This window comes from Pongo pygmaeus, chromosome 14 (genome assembly GCF_028885625.2).
Source record: "Pongo pygmaeus isolate AG05252 chromosome 14, NHGRI_mPonPyg2-v2.0_pri, whole genome shotgun sequence".
Classification (NCBI taxonomy): Eukaryota; Metazoa; Chordata; class Mammalia; order Primates; family Hominidae; genus Pongo; species Pongo pygmaeus.
Genome location: NC_072387.2, coordinates 87,406,328 through 87,424,502, shown reverse-complemented (window position 1 = coordinate 87,424,502; position 18,175 = coordinate 87,406,328). Strand labels below are relative to the sequence as shown.

Genomic DNA, 18,175 nt, shown 5'->3' with positions numbered 1-18,175 from the left:
AATGGCCATAATCAAAAAATCAAAAAATAATAGATGTTGATGTGGATGAGATGAAAAGGGAACACTTCTACACTGCTCGTGGGAATGTAAACTAGAACTGGTACAACCACTATGCAAAACAGTGTGGAGATTCCTTAAAGATCTAAAAATAGAACTGCCATTTGATTCAGCAATCCCACTGCTGGGTTTCTACCCATAGGAAAAGAAGTCATTATACGAAAAAGATACTTGCACACACATGTTTATAGCAGCAAAATTTGAAATTGCAAAAATATGAAACCAGCCCAAATGCCCATCAATCAATGAGTGGATAAAAAAATTGTGGTGTATATATATATATACATATATATATATATATACACACACACACACACACAATGGAATACTACTCAGCTGAATTAATGGCATTTGCAGCAACCTGGATGGAACTGGAGACTCTTATTCTAAGTGAAGTAACTCAGGAATAGAAAACTAAACATCGTATGTTCTCTCGTAAGTGGGAGATAAGCTATGAGGAAGTAAAGGCATAAGAATGACACAATGGACTCTGGGGACTCAGGGGAAAAGTGGGAGGGAGGTGAGGGATAAAAGACTACAAATCGGGTTCAGTGTATACTGCTTGGGTGATGGGTGCACCAAAATCTCGCAAATCATCACTAAAGAACTTACTCGTGTAACCAAATAACACCTGTTCCCAAAAACCTATGGAAATTTTTTTTAAAATTAAGGCCTTAAAGTCAGTACAGTCTGACTTTTCTTTACACATTTTTTCAGTGTAAAATATGTGTCTAATATCAAAATATAGAAATAACATGAAAAAATGGGAAAAAGAAAAATGCGTTATCTAATATCACTACTTGTTGATAATTATGGTTAATGTTTTTATGATATCTTTTCAATCTGCTTTTTCTACCTAGTCTTTAGAAGAAGAAAAAAACTAACTTGGGGATCTTATATAAAGCATTCCGTATCCTGCTTTCAAGTGTTACACTTCTTTCACTTACCATAATGGCATGTGTTTTTCATGATATTTGTAAGCGTTATTTTTCATGGCTATGTTATTCTTTAAGTGCAAAGACAAGAAATCCCTTTACTGGTTGATACAGTTTGGCTCTGTGTACCCACCCAAATCTTATCTTGAACTGTACTCTCATAATTTCCACTTGTTGTGGGAGGGACCCTATGGGAGATAATTGAATCATGGGGGTGGTTTCCCCATATTGTTTTCGTGGCAGTGAATAAGTCTCAGGAGATCTGATGGTTTTATCAGGAATTTCTGCTTTTGCATCTTCCTCCTTCTCTCTTTGCCTGCTGCCAACTATGTAAAATGGGACTTGCTTCTTCTTGCCTTGCACCATGATTGTGAGGCTTCTTTGTAAATCCAATTAAACCTTTTTCTTTTGTAAATTGCCCAGTCTGTCTTTATCAGCAGTGTGAAAATGGACTAATACACTGTTCCTCTATACTTTTACTTACAGTTAGTTTCCAATTGTTTGTTATAAATTATAGTGTGGTGAACATATTGAGACACAATTTGTTCTCATTATTTCCTAATGATATATTCTCAAAAGGGGAATTACTGGGCCACAGTGATGTACTAAGCAGCATAGTAAGGTTAACAGACAATTTAATTAAAACTCCAGATATATGACTCCTAATTCCAGCATTTTTTTTTTCTAAATTACTTTGTAACATTGGTCAAATGGGTTCATTGCTCTGGTCTTCAGTTTCTTCAGTTTCCTCACCTACAATATAAGAAGGCTAGACTAAATTATTCATATTTTAGGGTGTCTACTTTTGTTATCTATGAGGGCATAACAAATTAGCCACAAAATGTTGTGGCTAAACCAACAATTATTCTGTTATTTCTGATGATTCTGTGGGTTGACTGTGTCTCAGCTGTATCTTCTCCTGCTGGTCTTGCTCATAGCTCCTTATACAATTGCAGTCCGATGGGAGCTCCATATTCAATATCCAAGATGGAAATGTCCAAGATGGATGCACTCATATACGAAGCACCTTGGCAGGGATAGCTGGGATCAGCTGGGATCCTAGGAAAGCTGGGCTTCCCTCTCTCTCTCCCTATAGCCTCAGGGTGTCCCCTCTTCATATGACCTCTCTATATAGTATTTCCATGTTGTCTCTCCATGTGGTCTCTCCTTCAGGGCAACAGAACTTCTTATGTGGAAGCTCAGGCTCTCAGAAGTTCAGATATATCATCACTTCTGCCACCTTCTCTTGAAACAGCAAGTCACAGGATCAGCCCAGCTTCCATATGAGAGGGACAATGCAAAAGCATGGATACTAGAGGCCATCTTTGGCAAATAGCTATCACATAGTATCTGACTGCAATAGGGTCCTTAGAGCTCTAGGATTTTAATGATTTGAAAATTTGCAATCCATATGTGGCAAGTGCTATGATAGTCTATGTATCACATTAGGAACAGTGTAGTGAATCTCTCTTATCAAGGATGTTTCTTTTACTAGAACACTCAATTTATCAACTCTTCCGGGAAAGAAGTCAAAGTATTCACAGAAAGAATACTGGAAGCATTCTTTCACTTTTGGGAAAGAAAATAGAGAAGATTTACTCTACTTGTGTTAAAATAATTGCACTATCCTCTTTGTGCTGACAATCTCTACATTTACATGTTAGCTATCTGCTGCACAGAAGGTATACATCAATTGAACCTCCCCACACCCTACCCCAAGAAGAGTACCTGGTGGAAGATCCAACAGTATCTGGGAGTAATGAAGTTTTCTCACATGGAGTTCAGAAGACGGTAATTCTGACTGGGTTTTACTGACACTCCACATGATCGGGGAAACCAAAACAAGATTAACCAGAAATGAGCCTTCAGAGCAATGAAAAATTAATCTCTTCTGCCCACCCTCACCTAATAAAAGATTCTATTCCTTTCAATAGATTGATTTTATTATGCAATAGCTGAGTATATACACTAAGCCCCATAGAACTGAGACTTCCAGGCTGTGATAAAACCAAATAACCATTGTTATAGACAGATAACAAAGCCAGACTCAATAACATTTTATTAATCCTCAATGCCAAATTATAAGTGCTTGAGAAAAATATCCATTTTCTCTCATACTATGGGAAAATGGCAGCTTTTTATTAAGTCTATCTCTTGAAACTTAAACATTTGCTCTTTTTGCTGCCTAGCAGTGAGAACTGAAGCTTCCAGAGTTTTTTACTTATTTATACGGCATTTGCCTTGACGTTGCCCAAGTAATAATACATAGTAACAGAGACAGATGAGAGTTCTGTATCATCCCTTCCCTCAGGGCAAACCAGGCACAAATAGACCTCTAATGAAAAAATCCACACAGCAGAACAATAAGTAACAGGGAATAAAATGAGAAAAACAGTTTCTAAGCACAGCCTTTGAAAATTACAGAACAGAAAAATCTCCTACTCAAAGTGGAGTAAGGCCTCCTCGGCTTTCACACTATACAGTGGGTTTTAGTTTCATTACTTGATTCTTTAGCATAACCAGTTTACCTCTAAATCTAATATCACCTTTTTTGTCTTCAAGGAATAGCAATGACTTCAATGGTGCTTTATTCATAAAATGGTACTTGCTCCTAAGTAGCAGCTGAAATAGAGAATTTTTTGTATAAATTTAGAGGGTACAAATGCCATTTTGATTCATGGGTATATTGCACAGTAATGAGGTCTGGACTTTTACTGTAACCATCATCCAAAGAGTGTGTGTTGTAATTTCTCATCCTTCATCCCCCTTTCTCATCCTTCACCCCACCAACACATACACAATTCCAAGTCTCCATTGTCTATTTTTACATACTGTGTATCCATGTGTACACATGACTTAGTTCCCATGCATAACTGAGAATATGTGGAATTTGACTGGTTTTGAGTTGAAATATAGAGATTTTTAAACAAAATATAAATATGATTACCCCAGATGTGCTTATTTCCTGCAAAGCAACTACCAAGTTATTCAACAAATACCCTGTGATTGCCAGCTATGTGCCAGACACCATGCTAGATCCTAGGAATACATGAGAGAACAAGATATTGTTTTTGCCCTCAGGAAATGTTAGTCCAGAAGAAGCGATAGACCACCAGGCAGGCTGGAGCCTGGGAAAGTGATATCCAGCCAGTCTAGAGCTTCAGAAGGATATCCAGAACTAATAGGTTCTGAGATAGGAAAGATTCAGGAAAATTGGTCAAGGAAAGAGGAGTGAGGTGAGTGAGCTGTAGGTGGCTGTATGGGTACTGGCCCTCAGGGAGGAAGTTTCAAGCAAAGGAAAATGAAGTGTAAAGGTGCTAAGAGCCAAAGATGGCTCTGGTGGACCTCTAGACTTCTTAGATTCAGCAGCTAACACCTACCAGCGTGTACTTCAGAATATTCCATTCTATTTTAAGACTGAGAACAGAAATCACACAGCCTTAAGGAGCCCTAAACGTTTCACCAATGGGTACATGCCCATTAGTGTTTGTATCCTTATGTAAGTAAATCATGTTTCACCAGCTTATCTCCTCACTGAGGACCTCTTGTTTTCCACAAAGTCCACTCCCTTGACCTTGTGCCATTATTTCTGTAGATCATCAGAAGGAATTAAAACTGTCCTCATATATCACTGGTTCTCAACCAGGGATGTTTTGCTTCCCAGGGGACTTCGGGTTGTGTTGATGATAAAACATTTTTGGGTAGAAGCCAGGGATGCTGCTAAATATTCTTTAGTATGTAGGACAACTACTGCCTCAAAGAAGTATCTGGCCCAAAACGTCAATAGACAAGTGCTGTGGGCCATCACAAGTACTTCTGGAATGTTAGGCAAGTCTAAACGTAGGACCTCTTCTCTGGTATTCCATCCATTGGGCTGTTTGGAGCTCCTCCCCAGACCCTGGGGCTACAGGCCTCCCATCATCTGCTCTTGAGTTCATATCACTGATAGTTTATGCCACGTTGGGTTTCTTGCCTCTGATTCGTCCACGTGTCCTTAGCCTTTGCCTCCAGAGGAGTTGCTTGCCCAGTATCTGCAGTTCCCACAGGTAATATGGCTTAAGTGGGCTTCCATGAAGACATACAATAATAATTAGGCTTTCCAGGGCGTGTATTCCTTACCATATTTTGTTCTAAGTGCTTTAAAGGCACAATTTCCTTTATCCCTAAAGCAAAACAATAATTTTTATTTATTTTACAAACAAAGCTATCAACACTGATAGAAGTTAAGTATTTTTCCCATCTTACACTGCTAATTTTAAAAACCTGAGATTTTTACCTATCAAACCAGCTCTGTTTGACTCTTAACCTGTGCTCTCAATCAGTTCACCAAACTGCATGAATCCCAGACAGGTGTCCATCCTCCATGATTGGCTTTGGCTTAGCCAAAGTCCGTAAATAAACTCTTCTCACGTTCCCTAAGCCTCATTCTAAAAGAGATGCAGCTTAACTAAATACTAGCAAATAATATAGTTTGTGGAAAAACGAAAATTTTTTCACTGTGATATATGATTAATTTCCTTTAAACTATATTTGCTCTTTCTGCAAGGCCCATTTTTAACCAAGTTTCTGTCCTCCTTAACTGCACTGATCTGTCTAGTACACACAATCTCTATAATCTGTTTTATTGTCCTAAGCAATTTAGCTTTGACTCTCAGCTTTGTCCTATTGTCCTGAGCAATTCAGCTTTGACGTTCAGTTTGCAAACGTCAAGTGAAAAAAATAAAGAAAATCAGAAGATGTTTCTTTCCACCTTAAAAAGCATACCATCCGTTGTTTCTTAAGACTGTTGAGGGTTTTTCTGTCTCAGACCTCATCAAAGTCTTCATTCAAAAATTTTTTTTCTTTATAGTATTTAGGGAATAGGGGACTAGAGGGAGGTTCCATTGTTAATTTTTTTAAAATTCTTTTTATAATTTTTGCATATGTAATTTATCCAACCTCTGAATTAGCTTTTAAGATTTGCTCCACTGAGTGTAAGTTCCTTAAGGAATAATGGTAATCAAATAAGTCACGACTCATGATGTTCCAGTCATCGAACTAATTCATTTATGTAAGACAAAGGTCAGCAAACTACAGATCACAGGCCATATGTGATTCATTGCCTGTTTGTGTATGGCCCACAAGCCAAGATGACTTTTACATTTTTAAATACATAATACTTTAAGCTAAAAAGTGTTTAAAAACAAATGAAAGTTTAGAAAGCATATTCTGAAAAGGATCAGCTATTATGATGATATGAAGATATGTGCCATGCACTGTAATTTTCTTTTATAAATTTTAAAACAAGTTATATCTTCATGTGAGCTTGGTAAAGATCTCTCCTCCTCTCTACTGCTTTTTTTTTCCCCAAATAGCTATGAATTCCAACTTCTTTTTATGTAAGTACAATTTAAAATGTCAAGCCATGTAACATAATTAATAAAATGGACTTTCTTTGTATTCTCTAGACATTTGTTTAAAGAGGAAGAATAAAGCAAGATAATTATCAGGGTAGAAGTTGAGTTGCTACTTCATGGCCAAGAAAAGTGTGAGTGTGCTGCAGTGATTGGTTGATCCCAAGCGCAACACACTCAGCCAGACTGAAAAAAAGCAAGAAAGGAAAAGAAAGAAAAGAGATTTTTTTTTGTCCTACTGAGTCTCTGTATGTTCTTTCTGGCTGTCTGTACCCCTTCTCAATGGCATATTATCTAGATCTTTTCCTTAATGCTTCAGTTTATTTCTCTGCCTATGTAAAGTTTCTCTCTCACACACATTTTGGGACCTCAAGTTCTTCTACTCTGACCAATAAAATTTTGAAAATGTAATTATTATAGGTCATTCTTGGAAATATAACACTATCTAAAGGAACCCATCTCATGGTGGAAATCTGGTACATGGTAGGCAATGAGGAAGCTTTTCCTAGGAAAGGGGTGCTGCTCAGATCACCCCTGAGGGCTTCATTGGTCATCTGTGCTGTTGAAGATGGAGCTGACTACATTACCTGGGTTACTGAGACTATAAAACAATAGGAGAGGGGAAAAAAGGAGAAGAGAAATCTCCTTTTTGCTTACTACCTATAAAACATTTCTTTTGCCTCTAGTGAGAGGTGTGTGAAAAAAGGATGTACTTCATATATACAATAATTGGGGATGGGCCGGAGTAGGAGAGGTTCCAATTATTATATGGCATATATTAAGTTTATTTTATTGTGAATAATTTTGCTTGTGAGGCACTAAAAAAGGGAGGGAGAAAGTCACATCTATTATCTCTGCAGTTATAGTATAATAATAATGGTCACATAATTGCTAACTTAGCAATATATTACAGTGTTATCTTTAATTTGCCTTTCTAATTTGTTTAATATGACCAGATTTTAAAAAAACAAAATCCATAACCCAACACATGCTCTTTCAAGGATTCTGCCTATGGAAAAATACAGAACCCTAATATATTTGTAGAACTTTCTAATACCCTGCCTCATCTATGTTAAATATAGATTTTTTAAAAAAAGAATATAAATCTGAAAGTGTGCTTATGACTAGTAATGTTTTAGGATAAAAAATGTATTTAAAAGTCATTAAACTTTAAATGCTTTGTTCTTATAAACTCTTTATGTACTCAACATTTTCTCTTGAAAAGAAATGTGTGAAATAAGGACAGAATTCTTTTTAAAAACTGCTGACATGAACTGTGGCATGAAATACATGCCTTCAGAAAGCTCACTGCTTTAACTCATCAGAGAAAAATTAAGCTTTCACATAATTTCCTTTTAATGTTACATTAATTGCATTTCCTTAAGTTATAAAAATATGTGGGATGCTGTAAAATATATCACAATGCTCAATATGGCTCTGGAGGGATATTGCTTTAAGCCGAAGAAGCAACCCAGGGTGAAGCTACAGGACTAGCAACAGTTGGCTACAGTTGAGGGATCCAGTCCTCAAAAAGTCAATACCAGGAAGACAATCATCAGCCATAGGGAGGTATTTATAAATGAGAGTCCCAGCCTGTGCGGTGGGATTTAGGCATGAGCCTCTAGAACATTTTAGTTGGAGATGAGCCTGACAACAGCAGGGGTGATCCTACAGGGAAAAACAGACAATAAGACCCTGTGAAGTACTAACAAGTCTGAAGTCTAATTTCCATAAACAGAAATGAAGTTTCCCAGAATAAGGCTAAAACCTAGTTTCCAGTGCTGGGTCAAACACTGATATTGGATTACAACACCAGTGCCTGAGTTCCACAAGTGTAGATCAGACTCTGAAATTCTTTCTCAACAAGGCTAAGATAGGTCTTAGAAGCCTGGGTGGAGTTGAGGCTGCAAGGGACAATTAGGTAGTCCCAGCTGTGGGAAAAGGCAGATGTAATATTCAAAGCTGCACAATCTCTAACAGCAGAAAATCAAATGCACATGTAATTATATTTCTTACTGGGGAATGGAAAAGATGGTATTGCATGGGAAACTTTTAAGGATGGGTGGAATTGAGGTACGCAAAGAAAAGAGGGAAAGGGCATTCCAGGTGGAATGACTAACATAAGCAATGAGATAAAGAGTTGTTGTCAAGAAATGACAAATTTTTTTATGTGGTTGAGTGAAGGGTGATCAGAAATAGGATGGGCCCCGGTGGTGATAAGTGAGGGTTTGAGGAAGTTGCATTTGAGGAATTACAGGTAAATAAGGGGTGAAAGGAGGAATACATGGAAGAAGAATGGGCCCAAATAATGACATGCTTTGGATGCCAGCTTCAGGAACTTACGGTTTATCTAAAGGCACCAGTTGGCATTCAATATTTGGGGAGGGAATTAATTGAACTTAACTCTCTTTTTGGAGGGTAACTTTGGAGACAGTGTGATGCATTTGCATTCTAGTGGTAGCAAAACATAAGTCTCAAACTAGGAGAGAGCAGTAGCAGTACCATAAATCATCTGAAGAACTATAGCTTCAGTAAAAAAATGCATAATTAAGATAACTCAAAACAGTTAAAATTCAAGAAGAAAAACATCTGTTCCCAAATTCTATCACTTGATAAGATGTTCCAGAATTTCCCAGATGCTCCCAGACCCACCACCAAGATTCTGATTAGTAGATCCTGGACGGGAGCTGGGAATCTCCATTTTGAACAACGATTTAGGAACGATAGCTGCATACAATGCTTAGTGTCCACCAGGTCAAGTGGATAGAAAAGACATAGGCGGCAATTTATTGACCTGGAAAAGTTCACACTGTTGTGTTCTATTTGTGATCACTCTTGAAATGTGTACTATTTACATACTTTTTTCTACATATTTTAAGTTTCAATCAAAGTTTATTAAAATACATAAATTGAATAGAGTGTTTGAATAACAAAATAAGAATTTAAATTAGTACTTACTTTAGTTTTTATGTTCTAATTTAATATTTAATTCTGTTAATCAATAGAAACATACTGTGATGGCTAGTTTTCAACTTGACGATGCTAAGAGTTGCCCAGATAGCTGGCAAAACATTATTTCCAGCTGTATCTGTGAGGGTAATCACAATATGGGCAGGCATCACTAAATCTTTTGAGGGCCTGAGTAAAACAAAAAGTGGAGAAAGGGCAAATTTACTCTGTCTGAGCTGAGACATTTATCTTCTCCTGCTCTATGACATCAGCACTCCTGGTTATTGGACTTAGTACAGGTTTACACCACCATTGCCTCCCTTCTCCTCACCCCCCATTCTCAGACCTTCAGAATATGACTGAATCACATGAGTGGCTTTCCTGGTTCTACAGCTTGCAGACAGCAGTCTGTGAGACCACCCAGCTTTCATAACCACATTACCCAATTCTTATAATAAGTCACCTCTTCTACATATATTTTTATGTATTCTAATGATTCTGTTTTTCTTGAGAACTCTAACATACATACCTATGTGGAAAATTGGATCTTACAAATATTTAGAATTAACTGTTTTTTGAGTATCATTTGGATATTGTCAAACATTATATTTATTAAGTTCACAATAAAACCATCAAGAAACTGCTTCTTTTTAAATTTTTTTTATATTACTTTAAGTTCTGGGATACATGTAGAGAAGGTGCAGATTTGTTACATAGGTACACATGTGCCATGGTGGCTGCTGCACCTATCAACCCGTCATCTAGATTTTAAGCCCCGCATGCATTAAGTATTTGTCCTAATGCTCTCCCTCCTCTTGCCCCCCAACCCCCTACAGGCCCCGGTGTGTGATGTTCCCTTCCCTGTGTCCATATGTTCTCATTGTTCAACTTCCACTTATGACTGAGAACATGTGGTGTTTGGTTTTCTGCTCCTGTGTTAGTTTGCTGAGAATGATGGTTTCCAGCTTCATCCATGTCCCTGCAAAAGACATGAACTCATTCTTTTTTATGGCTGCATAGTATTCCTTGGTGTATATGTGCCACATTTGCTTCATACAGTCTATCATTGGTGGGCATTTCGGTTGGTTCCATGTCTTTGCTATTGTGAATAGTGCTGCAATAAAGATGTGTGTGTGCATGTGTCTTTATAGTAGAATGATTAATAATCCTTGTTTTTAGGATAACTAATTAATGTATCTTCTAAGTATAAGGTGATGGCAATTCTTTAAAAGAAGAATTGATAGGACTTGGTGACAAATCATAGTACAAACTGATTATGGAAAAGAGAACAAAAAGATTTCTTGGCAGGTACATAAACATGGTGTCTATTTTAAATACTTTTAAAGTATTGATCATTGTCTCACATGTAATAAGAGATGCCTCACAAATATCTGCTGAACTGAAATGTCCATTAAGAAATTGTAGGACCAAAACTTGGGAGAAAGAGACAGACAGCTTTGACCTATATTTTTAAGGACAATAACAATAAAAATGCAAGTTAATGTCATAAGAATTGATCAGCCTTCTGAGAGAGAGAGAGTAGCTACAGAGAAGACAGTCTGCCTCACAAGATAGCACAATTCTCCTGAGTTTAAAACTCCTATGTGGGCCAGGCATGGTGGCTCATGCCTGTAATCCCAGCACTTTGGGAGGCCAAGGTGGGTGGATCACCTGAGTTCAGGAGTTCAAGACCAGCCTGGCCAACATGGTGAAACCCCATCTCTACCCAAAATACAAAATTAGCCAGGCATGGTGGCAGGTGCCTGTAATCCTAGCTACTTGGGAGGCTGAGGCAGGATAATCGCTTGAACCCAGGAGGCAGAGGTTGCAGTGAGCCGAGATTGCACCCAGCCTGGGTGACAGAGTGAGACCCCATCTCAAAAAACAAAACAAAACAAAAAACCCCATAAAACTCCTGTGTGTTCCAGAGACCATTATTAAAATGCAGAGCATCTAATGAGCTAACAGGGGTTTAAACAGTACCAGCCAACACCTCAGAGAGACTTTGCTTTTTACTGAAATAGGCCACCTAACAATGTCAAGGCAGAGAAAGAAGCTTCTGGGCAGTTAAGTGTGTGAATGATGAAAGGAAGCTGCATTTGAATTGGTGAACTCAGTAAAACAAATGACCCTCCCCAATATGTGCAGACACCACTAAATCTTTTGAGGGCCTCAGTAGAACAAAAAGTGGAGAAATGGCAAATTTACAGTCTCTGTCTGAGCTGAGACATTTATCTTCTCCTGCTCTATGACATCAACACTCTTGGTTCTTCTTCGACTTGGTACCGGTTTACACCACCATTGCCTCCCTTCTCCTCACCCCCTATTCTCAGACCTTCAGAATATGACTGAATCACATGATTGGCTTTCCTGGTTCTACAGCCTGCAGACAGCAGTCTGTGGGACCTCCCAGCTTTCATAACCACATTACCCAATTCTTACAATAAGTCATCTCTTCTACATATATTTATATGTATTCTAATGATTCTGTTTTTCTTGAGAACTCTGATTAATAGACATACCTATGTGGAAAATTGGATCTTACAAATATTTAGAATTCACTGTTTTTTGAGTATCATCTGAATATTGTCAAACATTATATTTATTAAGTTCATAATAAAACCATCAAGAAACTGCTTTTTAAAATTTTTTATATTACTTTAAGTTCTGGGATACACGTGGAGAAGGTGCAGGTTTGTTACATAGGTATACATGTGCCATGGTGGTTGCTGCACCTATCAACCCATCATCTGGATTTTAAGCCCTGCATGCATTAGGTATTTGTCCTAATGCTCTCCCTCCCTAGCCCCCCATTCCCCAACAGGCCCCGGTGTGTGATGTTCCCCTCCCTGTGTCCATGTGTTCTCATTGTTCAACTCCCGCTTATGAGTGAGAACATGCAGTTTTTGGTTTTCTATTCCTGTGTTAGTTTGCTGAGAATGATGGTTTCCAGCTTCATCCATGTCCCTGCAAAGGACATGAACTCATTACTTTTTATGGCTACATAGTATTCCATGGTGTATATGTTCCACATTTTCTTTATCCAGTCTATCATTGATAGGCATTAGGGTTGGTTCCAAATCTTTGCTATTGTAAATAGTACTGCAATAAACATATGTGTGCATGTGTCTTCATAGTAGAATGATTTATAATCCTTTGGGCATATAATCCGTAATGGGATTGCTGGGTCAAATGGTATTTCTGGTTCTAGATCCTTGAGGAATCGCCACACTCTATTCCACAATGGTTGAACTAATTTACACTCCCAGCAACAGTGTAAAAGCGTTCCTATTTCTCCACATCCTCGCCAGCATCTGTTGTTTCCTGACTTTATAATGATCGCCATTCTAACTGGCGTGAGGTAGTATCTCATTGTGGTTTTGATTTGCATTTCTCTAATGACCAGTGATGATGAGCTTTTTTTCACATTTGTTGGCCACATAAAAGTCTTGTTTGAGAAGTGTCTGTTCATGTTTCACCCACTTTTTGGTGGAGTTGTTTGTTTTTTTCTTGTAAATTTGCTTAAGTTCCTTGTAGATTCGGCATATTAGCCCTTTGTCAGATGGGTAGATTGCAAAAATTTTCTCCCATTCTGTAGGTTGCCTATTCTCTCTGATGATAGTTTATTTTGCTGTGCAGAAGCTCTTTAGTTTAATTAGATCCCATTTGTCAATTTTGGCTTTTGTTGCCATTGCTTTTGGTGTCTTAGTCATGAAGTATTTGCCCATGCCTATGTCCTGAATGGTATTGCCTAGGTTTTCTTCTAGCATTTTTATGGTTTTAGGTTTTATGTCTAAGTCTTTAATCTATCTTGAGTTAATTTTTGCATAAGGTGTAAGGAAGGGGGCCAGTTTCTGTTTTCTGCGTATGGCTAGCCAGTTTTCACAGCACCATTTATTAGATAGGGAATCCTTTTCTCATTGTTTGTTTTTCTCAGTTTTGTCAAACATCAGATGGTGTAGACATGTGGTGTTATTTGTGAGGCCTCTGTTTTGTTCCATTGGTCTATATATCTGTTTTGGTACCAGTACCATGCTGTTTTGGTTACTGTAGCCTTGTAGTATAGTTTGAAGTCAGGTAGCAGGATGACTCCAGCTTCATTCTTTTTGCTTAGGATTGAATTTGCTATATGGGCTCCTTTTTGATTCCACATAAAATTGAAAGTTTTTTCTAATTCTGTGAAGAAAGTCAATGATAGCTTGATGGGAATAGCATTGAATCTATGAATTACTTTGGGCAATATGGCCATTTTGATGATATTGATTCTTCCTATCCATGAGTATGAAATGTTTTTCCATTTGTTTGTGTCCTCTCTTATTTCCTGAGCAGTGGTTTGTAGTTCTCCTTAAAGAGGTCCTTCACATCCCTTGTAAGTTGTATTCCTAGGTATTTTATTCTTTTTGTAGCAATTGTGAATGGGAGTTCATTCATGATTTGGATCTCTGCTTGTCTATTATTGGTGTATAGGAATGCTTGTGATTTTTGCACATTTATTTTGTATCCTGAGACTTTGCTGAAGTTGCTTATCAGCTTAAGGAGTTTTGGGGCTGAGACAATGGTGTTTTCTAAATATACAATTATGTCATTTGCAAACAGAGACAATTTGACTTCCTCTCTTCCTATCTGAATACCCTTTATTTCTTTCTCTTGCCTGATTGCCCTGGCCAGAACTTCCAATACAATGTTGAATAGGAGTGGTGAGAAAGGGCATCCTTGTCTTGTGCTGGTTTTCAAAGGGAATGCTTCCAGCTTTTGCGCATTCAGTGATATTGGCTATGGGTTTGTCATAAATAGCTCTTATTATTTGGAGATATGTTCCATCAATACCTAGTTTATTGAGAGTTTTTATCATGAAGGGGTGTTGAATTTTTCTGCGTCTACTGAGATAATCATGTAGTTTTTGTTATTGGTTCTGTTTATGTGATGGATTACATTTATTGATTTGTGTATGTAGAACCAGCCTTGCATCCCAGGGATGAAACTGACTTGACCATGGTGGATAAAGTTTTTGATGTGCTGCTTCAAAAAGTTCAGTTTGCCAGTATTTTATTGAGGATTTTCACATCGATGTTCTTAAGGGGTATTGGACTGAAATTTTCTTTTTTTGTTGTGTCTCTGCCAGGTTTTGGAATCAGGGTGATGCTGGCCTCATAAAATGAGTTAGGGAGGAGTCCTTCTTTTTCTATTGTTTGGAATAGTTTCAGAAGGAATGGTAGCAGCTCCTCGTTGTTCAGGTGTGAATTGTCTGGTCCTGGGCATTTTTTTGGTTGGTAGGCTGTTGATTACTGCCTCAATTTCAGACCTTGTTATTGGTCTATTCGGGTATTCGACTTCTTCCTGGTTTAGTCTTGGAAGGGTTTATGTGTCCAGGAATGTATCCATTTCTTCTAGATTTTCCAGTTGATTTGCATAGAGGTGTTTATATTATTCTTTGATGGCAATTTGTATTTCTGTGGGATCAGTGGTAATCTCCCCTTTATCAATTATCATTTTTTTGTGTCGTTTTGATTCTTCTCTCTCTTCTTCTTTATTAGTCTAGCTAGCAGTCTATCTATTTTGTTAATCTTTTCAAAAAACCAGCCCCTGGATTCATTGAACTTTTGAAGCATTTTTCGTGTCTCTATCTCCTTCAGTTCTGCTCTGATCTTAGTTATTTCTTGTCTTCTGCTAGCTTTTGAATTTGTTTGCTCTTGCTTCTCTATTTCTTTTAATTGTGATGTTAGGGTGTCAATTTCAGGTCTTTCTCATTTTGTGATGTGAACATCTAGTGCTATAAATTTCCCACTTAACATTGCTTTAACTGTGTCCCACAGATTCTGGTACATTTTCTCCTTGTTCTCATTGGTTTTCAAAGAACTTATTTCTTTCTGTCTTGTTTCGTTATTTACCCATTAGTCATTCAGGAGCAGGTTGTTCAGTTTCCATGTATTCGTGCAGTTTTGAGTGAGTTTCTTAATCCTGAGTTCTAATTTGATTGCACTGTGGTCTGGGAGACTGTTATGATTTCCATTCTTTTGCATTTGCTCGGAAGTGTTTTACTTCGAATTATGTGGTCAATTTTAGAATAAGTGCTATGTGGTGCTGAGAATAATAAATATTGTGTTGATTTGGGGTGGAGAGTTCTGTAGATATCTATCAGGTCTGCTTGGTCCAGAGCTGAGTTCAAGTCCTGAATGTCCTTGTTAATTTTCTGTCTGCTTGATCTAATATTGACAGTGGGGTGTTAAAGTCTCCCACTATTATTGTGTGGGGGTCAAAGTCTCTTTGTAGGTCTCTAAGAACTTGTTTTATGAATCTGGGTGCTCGTGTATTGATTGCATTTAAATTTAGGATAGTTAGCTCTTCTCATTGCATTGATCCCTTTACCATTACATAATCTCCTACTTTGTCTTTTTTGATCTTTGTTGGTTTAAAGTCTGTTTTATCAAAGAGTAGGATTGCAACCCCTGCATTTTTTTTTTTTTTTTTTTTTTTTGCTTTTCATTTGCTTGGTAAATATTCCTCCATCCCTTTATTTTGAGCCTTTGTGTGTCTTTGCACGTGATGTGGGTCTCCTGAATACAGCACACTGATGGGTCTTGACTTTATCCAATTTGCCATTCTGTGTCTTTTAATTGAGGCATTTAGCCTGTTTACATTTAAGGTTGCTATTGTTATGTGTGAATTTGATCCTGTCATCATGATGATAGCTGGTTATTATGCACATTTGTTGATGCAGTGAGAAACTGCTACTTTAACGTTAAAAACAAGAAAATATGATGTCTTCTTTCACCACAATGCAAAATAAAACTAAAAACTAATTACATGTATAATTTTATATATTTTCATGATTAAAACTGAAAAGAAGTTAATAAGTATTTAACGCAAGAAGTCACAAAAGAAAAAAAGGGATAGTAAGGCAAAGTAGGGGAAGATAATTATCAACAAGTTTGGAAACAGGAAGAAAAGAAGATTTATGTGAATAAAATAGTGATTTTTCTCTTTGTAGTTATCTATTACTCCAGTATACAAAAATGGCTTGACAGAGTTTAATCAAATTCAAAAGTATGTATTACATGGCACTTACAAAACTAAATGTATAGGTGTCATATTAAGCATGTCATGAGTTAGGCATTCATTCCCCAGAACACTTGCAATAGAGGAAGGTACAAGAGGCCCACACAATTGCAAACTGGGGAAGATATGTCACAAAAATTAATTTGCATTGGGAAGAGACAGCAGATAGTGGATCACATACAAGTCAAGAAATAGAAATCATATTAACTCGTGACATTTTACTTGACAATGAGCTGCTCTCAGATAGGTGATGTGAGTTGTATGCTTTAGGTGACGAGTAGTTAGAATTTATGCTTGTTAATGGTTTTCCTAAGCAGTTGAGTAATTCTCATACAACATAACCCCAATTTTAAGGAAAAACAATCAAATCTGCACATGCACAGAGCAATATATATATGTTTATATAAATATATTATTCTATGTATGTAACAAGTATTCTGTACTGCTTTATTATGTATATGTTTATATATAATTATATAGGACATCAGCACTCCTTGTTCTTGGATTTAGTAATATATAAAATATATATATAATAATTTTTATATATGTATGATATTATATATATGTAAGCACATATATAAAATAATTATGAATATAAATTAAATATATTAAAAATATAAAATAATTGTAAACATATATAAAATAATTATGTATAAACATATACATAATAAAGTATTTGTATCTAATATACAAAAACCTTTAACATGTCAATGAGAAGAAACAACATAATCAAAAATCGTCAAAATTAAAAAGATCATGAATAACAAGATTTGGTGAGGATATAAAACATGAGGAAGTCTCACACACTGTTGGTGGGAACAGTCTGGTCGTTTCATATGGAGTTATAGATACACTTAAAACACTGAGGAATCAACCTGCCTAGGTACACAAGATAAATGTAAAGATACAGCCACACAAAAACTTGTACCTGAATGTTCATAACATTTTTATTAGCCAAAAACTAGAGGCAAGTTGATCTTTCTTCAAATAATTAATAGATAAACAACAAGGATGAATTTCCAAAATATTATGCTAAGTGAAAAAGCCCAGACACAAACTCATTTATCTGAAATTGAAGCCAATAAGTGCTCTACCAACTGAATGCATGTCAGGGTTTTCCAGAGGCTGGGAAGGGCTAAAAGGAATTGACTGCAGAGGGATACAAGGACGCTTTTTTGTGGTGATAGAAATGCTCTAATCTGGATGATGGTGGTAGTTACATGACAGCACATTTGTCAAAACCCCTCAAATTTACACTTAAAATAGATAACATTTCTTGTATATACATTATTCCACAACTAAACTGATTATTTTAAAGTCTGCTTACACGGATAATCTCCATAACAATGGATATTTCCTAAATGCCAAATAGCTAAATGAATTATGATTTATCTCTTAGTCACTGAAATTTTATCAGCCCAAACTGAGAATTATTTTTGAAGACTTTTAATTGGAAAGGTTAAACAAACAAAATAATTCTCATACAACATAATCCCAATTTTAAGGAGAAACAAATCTGTACATGCACAGAGCAACATCTAGAAGAAAATATGAAAGCAGCATTAACGGTTATTTCTCAATGTGATAGTATTAGTGATGATTTTATTTTCTTCATTTGCTTTCCTATGTCTTTCCAACTTTACATAATATACTTGTATTACTATTTTAAACATAAATAAATGAACGAAATTTAAAAAAAATTTTTTTAAGAAACTCTAGCTTACAGAATGAAAATAAAATGTCTTAGAATGGCATCCAATGCCCTCTCACCTCTAGCTCTGGCCT

General features: G+C 36.7%; 1 long non-coding RNA gene across 1 annotated transcript in view; it reads right to left on the bottom strand.

Annotated features, from left to right (window-relative positions):
* Positions 1–3,603, bottom strand: part of LOC129011162 (uncharacterized) — a 42,403-nt gene extending 38,800 nt beyond the window's left edge. The window contains exons 1-2 of the long non-coding RNA XR_008493256.1: positions 3,539–3,603; positions 2,721–2,809 (exon numbers count right to left, since the gene is read on the bottom strand). This is a non-coding gene — a long non-coding RNA (uncharacterized LOC129011162). The remainder of the gene's footprint in view (positions 1–2,720; positions 2,810–3,538) is intronic.
* Positions 3,604–18,175: the final 14,572 nt, after the last annotated feature.